Source organism: Cylas formicarius, unplaced genomic scaffold, assembly GCF_029955315.1.
Source record: "Cylas formicarius isolate icCylForm1 unplaced genomic scaffold, icCylForm1.1 PGA_scaffold_1__22_contigs__length_36826433, whole genome shotgun sequence".
Lineage (NCBI taxonomy): Eukaryota > Metazoa > Arthropoda > Insecta > Coleoptera > Brentidae > Cylas > Cylas formicarius.
Window position 1 is genome coordinate 7140857 of NW_026844264.1, and position 6998 is coordinate 7147854.

Here is a 6998-nt window from a genome sequence, read left to right on the forward strand (position 1 = left end):
ATCTTCTTCGGGTGAAAAATTCGCGCCGCAGAAACGACTGTTTGATTTATCGAGGCGCGACGTTTCGCGCGTTTTTTTTTTGTTCATTTTTACCCGAAACGCCAGCAAAGGGACCGCGTGTCACATGTTCTAATTTTCTATTACAAATAAGTAATATGCACTGATCAGGCGCGCGCAAAGTGTCACTTTAAAACGTCAGCTTCTGGTAAAGTATGACAACGGATCTACCCAATATCCCGGTTGAGTGTGCTTTAAAAGTTTAAAAGTATAGTTATTATAGTTACATACGTGCTCTCTATAAGGGGTTGGGAAGAAGAACTCAGGTCTTCAAGTCGAGATTCGTGATAAACCAGCCAGAAGAAGAGAAATAAATCAAGAGAAAAGAAACAAGCAGTCGAGTTTGCTATACTCCAATTTGAGAGATGCACTTCTTTTAGGATTACGAAAATAAATGATGAAAACAACAACAGCTTAAACAAAAAGGTAATGTTTGACGTCTACAACTCTCCACTTTAACGTGGATTTTCAACAGTTGGTGCAATTATGTAAACGGCAGCTGTGACACGCAGGCCAGCAAGCACAGTGTGGGATCTTGTACTATACTGTCAATATTCGAGAGAAGAAAAAGAAAACTCATTTACTTAAAAAAAATGGACGCAAGTGGTGACGACATAACAGCTACAGGGACCAAATGATATCCACTGTAAAGTCCCTCTTGCAAAAATTGAAGATAGATAATACACGAATAAACTGTGGTTGAGACTACGAAAATTTCATTTGATAGACGGGTTTAAAATGAAGAATGATGATAAATACCTGATTTCAATAAAAAAAATCATAATTTCACTCAAATACCACGAAGGATTTCAGTAGCGCATCTGTGTACAATAAATTAACGCTTCTATCAAAAAGAATTCAAGAATTACCACAACATAGCTATAGTCACCACTACTGCCCACTAATTACCGCTGCAATTACAATAGTGTTGCTTCTATTAAATAGGTAAGGCAAGACAATAACGACAAATAAATTTTTCGTGCCATACATAACATTTTAACATATACATAACATCAGAATATCATTGAACATTTATTTTATAATTCTTAACCTAAAAAATCCTGAAAAGAAGCAATCTTAACCAATCTTTCCTTAAATTTTTCAAAACTGTATCACTTGTTACTGCACTCATGGGGACATCAGTAAGACCGAGAGTAGAACAGAGATTGGGACAACTTTACAAGAGGTTCTTTTGCAACGGCCACTCAATGGTAATCAAAATGCCTATTTAACAGGAAAATGCACTAAACCAACACATAAACTCGGTTCATGAGTTGAAAATCCGCTAGGCGAGAAAGACTGGGCAAATAAGCTAGAAGAAATCTTTAACTTTCATTGCTTTAAATGAGGCTGTCATAGTCAGTGACCGCGGCACGGAGGCCAGCCTTAGTGAAATATCCCGTTCAAAAGACCAGAAAAATGTTAGTTACGCAACATTAGAAATGCTATAAGAAACCAACTTCATCCGAATCGTTTGGGATAGACGTTGGTTGCTAACTAATTTGGGAAGCGCTCTAGAAAATTATTATGCCTTAAAAAACCACATCGTAAGTGGTTTAATATGGAAATTGTCGATCGCAGTGTCTACCAGAATATGTTACTAGTGAGTTGTTAACCAATTTTGCCACAAAAATGAGTGAAAAGAACTCATATTTGTGCCTCAAAAGTAACAATGAACATAATTTAAATAGCTGCGGCCGTGTGAATCCCTGCGCACACGTCAAGAGGTCACACAAAAAGGAATTATTAATTGAAGTCAAAATATCCCTATCAAATCCTCGCAAGACCTTAAATTTTTATTATATAATAATGGAAATATTGGTAAGGGAAAAAACGAAACAAATCGAATGAGTTATTGCCAAAAGATAGACAGCAACCTGAGTAATAGTCCAAAGATATACAATGCCGAAACGGTACGATCTCAACTTCAGTTCTAGATATCTAGTACGGACGATGATTGTGCTTTACTGACAAGGCCACCTGAAGCGTTGGAGTTGAAGCAAACTACTACTAAGTCGCTACAAAAGTCGTTAAATAATAATAAATCTCAATTCAGTGGAAACGTCTCCTGAATTGAATGATAATGATCGAACTATTTCTAACGATAGATGGTAAGGAGTTCAACACCAACGAGGAGGGCAAGCATGTTGAACTATAATCTGTAAAAGTTTTGGTTAGCTGCTTCGAGCATCCAATATTGTAACGTTTTCCTTTGAGATCCGCCCACAACCAAAGCTGACATGCGTTCAAATTGCTAAAACCAATCTTTTCAGAAGTCTGAAAAGATAGCATTGAAACGACCTGATACAAAAAAGTAGTTACAGTATTATCCGTAGATACATTAGATAACAACAGTAACAAAACATTCTGGCGCAAGGATCAATAAGTTTTTTTTCATGAAACGGAAGAGCACGGTACTCAACTGACGCAGGGTTCCAAAAGTACACTTCTTGTAGACAATAGACCTCAATATGACGTAACTATTTTTGATGAATGATAATTACGATATTCTCTATATTTATGTTCCATTTCAGTCCTATATTTTATTTTTGTAGATCCGAAAATATACATGGTGGGGTGTGTATGTACACACGTGTGCAGTAGAGACCTGTAGATATGGGGTTTATCGACCTTGCTTAGGAAATTTGCCGGCATTTTTTACACAATTGGAGCTGCTACTTAATGAAGTATTTACGAAATTTAAAAAAACTATTTTTGTTTTCTGTCTGATTTTTTATTTATGTTGGATAACTTTTCCATCGAAGTTCCAATACATGACAACACAAGGTTTACCACCATAGCTTCTCTCGCATTGACAACATTTTAACAAACATTGATAATACTTATTATGAGATAGTTCTAGCGGATTTCCGTATGTCGGACTATTGTGGGTGGTTTATTTCAATAGATATTAATAAAAAAAATAATAATAATTAATTATGAGAAAAGTAGCTCTAAAATGAAAATGACTTCGGTGATATCTGAGGTCTTTAACAATTAAACAAGAGTTAAAGAGGAAAGGTATAAACAATATACCCTTTGCTTCTGTAACTTTCTTCCTACATGAGCTTGCTCAAGAAAAAATCAGGCTTTTTCGACAATTTTGATATTATTATTAAAGATATTATTGAATTTATACTATAGACCCCTAACTTACATTTTTGTCAGATGCATCGAGGACACAATTTTCTCTGATTATTGTAAGGTGTTCAGAATTGAATCGATATTATTCAAAGAGGTCAATATCTATAATTGAGTTGAGTCATTAATGAAACACCAGTTATCACTCTTTTTATATAGCAATATGTCCAGTATGCTCTGCTATTCATGCAGTAGTGGGGTTGTGGTGGGCCTTGAGCGTGGCGAGCAGTAATATTTCAAAAATGAAAGAAATGTAGTGTACGAGTACTTCTTCTGGTTCTTATTAACACTTGCCTGTCATCTAGGAGACACTGTGTGGTTTGATAATAATGAAATGTCAGAACTGAGCAGCGGGGACAGTGGCGTGCCACAATGCTCTGTCTGTCAAATACCATCATGAAGATTTGAAAAATCATTTTTGTGAGGTCATTTATAAAAATAACCCCATATTGTTCTACATTTTTGAGAAGCTCATACCAAGAGGAATCAAACGGGACAATAAGATATAGAGCGTTCCATTCAAAAAAAACAAACTTCTTTTTTTTAAAAAAAAAACGAAATTATTTAAAAAAAAACTTGCCCCAAAACTTCAAATTTCCAAAATCACCCTGAATTTAAAAAGTAAGGTAGCAACAATGGATATATCCCTCAGTCGCCACCAAAATGGGACACAGGTACATTAATTATCCAGATCATTTTTTGTGTTTTCAACAAATAATAGTATAAAACCTTTGGGGATTACATTAGATGATAGTTTGAACTGAGTTCAGCATATCAATTTGTTGTGAAAAACAGTGTCATCTAGTGTTTTTATAGTCCGTGAATTAAAAAACTTAATCGTTAAGGAAACATTAATATTTACATATTATTGTCCTTTAATTCGCACTTAAAATATGATATTGCGAGGTAATTTTTCTGCTGCTGATCGAACTTTTAAACTTCAAAAGAAGGTAGTGAGACTAATAGCACTTACAGATTATCTATAGGATTGAAAAAAATCATTCATCCATCTATTATCAACTGGTGGAAGTTAGAAGCGAAGACACACTCAAGCTGATCTCTTTTATTATGATTAATCCTATCCAAAAAGTTACTTTCTTTTGTATATAAAACTGTCCTCAAGTGTTAGACACTGAGTAACAAAACGTTTAAAAGATATGTAAAGAAGTTCCTTCAAAAGCACCGTTTCTACCACTCACGGGAGTAGATGGACACCAATTTCATGATAGAGGATACAATCTTTTGATGTAATCTGTGGTCTTTTGAGTGTAATAGTCTTATTTTTTGTTGTGTATGCCACTATCATTATTTTACATTTTATATGTTTTTAACTGAATTGCCAAAATTGTATTATTTTTTAAGCAAAAAGCAAATCAGAGTAATGTTATCAGGCCTTACGCACTAAATATTTCTATTTCCATCTCTCTAGTCTCTAATCGTTTCCAGAAGAAGATCTTGGATGTTTACGAGCATGTTCGCATGAGTCTGGCGCAAATTTAGATTCGATCTGGTGCATATACGTATTTACACACGATACGCTTAAAAGTCGTAAATACGCGTAGTTAGCGCAAAAGGTAGGCAGCCGGAGCGGCCCCTCTCCGCTCCGGCAAATAAATCCGCAATCGTTAAAAATAATAACGCCATTCGGGATCGCTTTGTTCCAATCAGTACTTTTTAGCGTTACGTTGTAAGTCAGACGGAGCGTAAAGAATGTTAACGTTTTGACAACGTACTCTATGTTATTACCGTTCGAAATATTAGTTCGTGATTTAATGTCCCGTCCCGTTCAGATATCCGGCCGAGCGCGCTTTGCTCCCCCCCTGTTTTTAATCAATGCTCCGCGCTCGCGTGGTCTTTGTTTACACATTTATTTTACAGCGAAGATTGAAAACAAAATCAGGATCGCGCACCACTTATTTAAACCATCGATGATCAGTCCGAAGGCGATCAAATGAACCGTAGCTAACAGTTGTCCCTGAGGATTTTGAGGTTAACAACTCATCAGACAGAGAAAGTCTATGAAATTTCTTCACTTTCATGTAAATGGTTTCTAACTGGCTAGGGGACTGTCACGGACTGATTTGTTACTAATTTGAAGATTCCCTCACTGTTGAATCGTAGGAGGTACCTTTGATTTCAGTTTTTATATAAACTTTTCAATTCATTAGAGAATTAATTGCCCTGAGTTGCTGAGCCAGCCGAACGTTCATGTTCCTTCAAGGATTCAATGACTGTAAGGGCATTTCAACAAGTAACTCCAAGAATCAATTTTTTGATCAAAGGTCCCCTATTGACGTTTTTTGTCTTAGTCGCTCATAGTTTACCACATTAATTAAACATAAATTATAGTGAATATAGTTCAATACTTATTATAGTTATAGTTTATAGTTCTTAAGATGAAATTATCTCTAAATGAATGTTAACCTGTTAGACAATAAAGATTACTATTATTAGAATATCTGATCATATTTCATTGTTTCAAATACTTTAAGCCTGCATGCGTTGCTCAATCATTCTTAAATATTTTTACCGAATATTGTCAAAGCAACAAATTGAAGATTAATACCAATAATCAACCAACCAACCAATAACCTTTTCGAGTCTCAAGAATAACCGTGATTTTAATAACAGTTTAAATAATGTATTTTTCTACTCCCTTCTCTAAAATGCCCAATTAAACACAGATCTAACATACGTAAAGCGGACATTTCCGGGATATTACCACATGGGTTTTGAAGCAATCGTATGTTTTCTGAAATATTACCCACGGCTTGAATTTTGAAGGTGTTTTGCCCATATATAGCCAAAAGCTAATGATCGTACAAAAATTATAGTATGAAACACGTTTGGTAAAGTTTTTAGATCACTCCTCTATTAAGCACTTGCTCCTCTGAGCTCTGTACATTTGTTGCATAATATGCTAATTCTTGGAAAATCATCCCATGTTAAGGATATCCGGTTAATGTTAAACTAAGAGATACTGTAAGCGATGGAGTAGATAGATTCTTTTACATATAATATTAACCGTATTTGAAATGCATCAACATAATAAAAACCAACAACACAAAAATTATACATTATTTTGGGTTCAAATTGATTGTCTGATTCTATTGATGTTGTTCTATGATTCCATATACAGCTAATCATTTAATAAGATTAGAGCCCAGCAAGTAACTTACCCGTAATAAATACGATGGTTTCCTGTTCTTTTTCTTTGTCTCGTTGAGTTAATTTTGAATCTTAATTTTGACTACAATATAATCTTAACACTCTTCTCGATAATAGACATTTCATTCTAGAGCTTCTATGGAATTGAATTACAAAATTGGTATACTTCCTTCCAGATTTCCCTTATAAAGGAGAAGGCAAGTTTAAACCAACCGTTTTTTGTAAGAATTTGTAGCAAGACACAACACGACCTTTAAAATTAAAAAAGGAGAAAACGTGGGATCTTAATTATACGGTCAAGAGGAGATGAGCGTTCCTATATTTCCCCAAGTCTACTGTGAATGTTGTTGAATGTCTTAGCAGATGGAACGTTTCTATTGGGATAAGCCTCGATATAAATCCGTCGTGTTTAATCTGCATTTCCATTTGCTCTTCCGTAGCAAAAACGCATATCGAGATGTTCAGTATTTGAATGTTCCTGATGGGCCATCACACCAGTTAGATAATAATCTCTTTTAATAGAAATTAATTTTTAACTGATTGTGACAATGACTTTTTCATATTTCATTAAGGCCTCTTAGGTAAAATCACAATAAAATTTTTAAAAAATGATTTTTGCCAAGCTATAACTC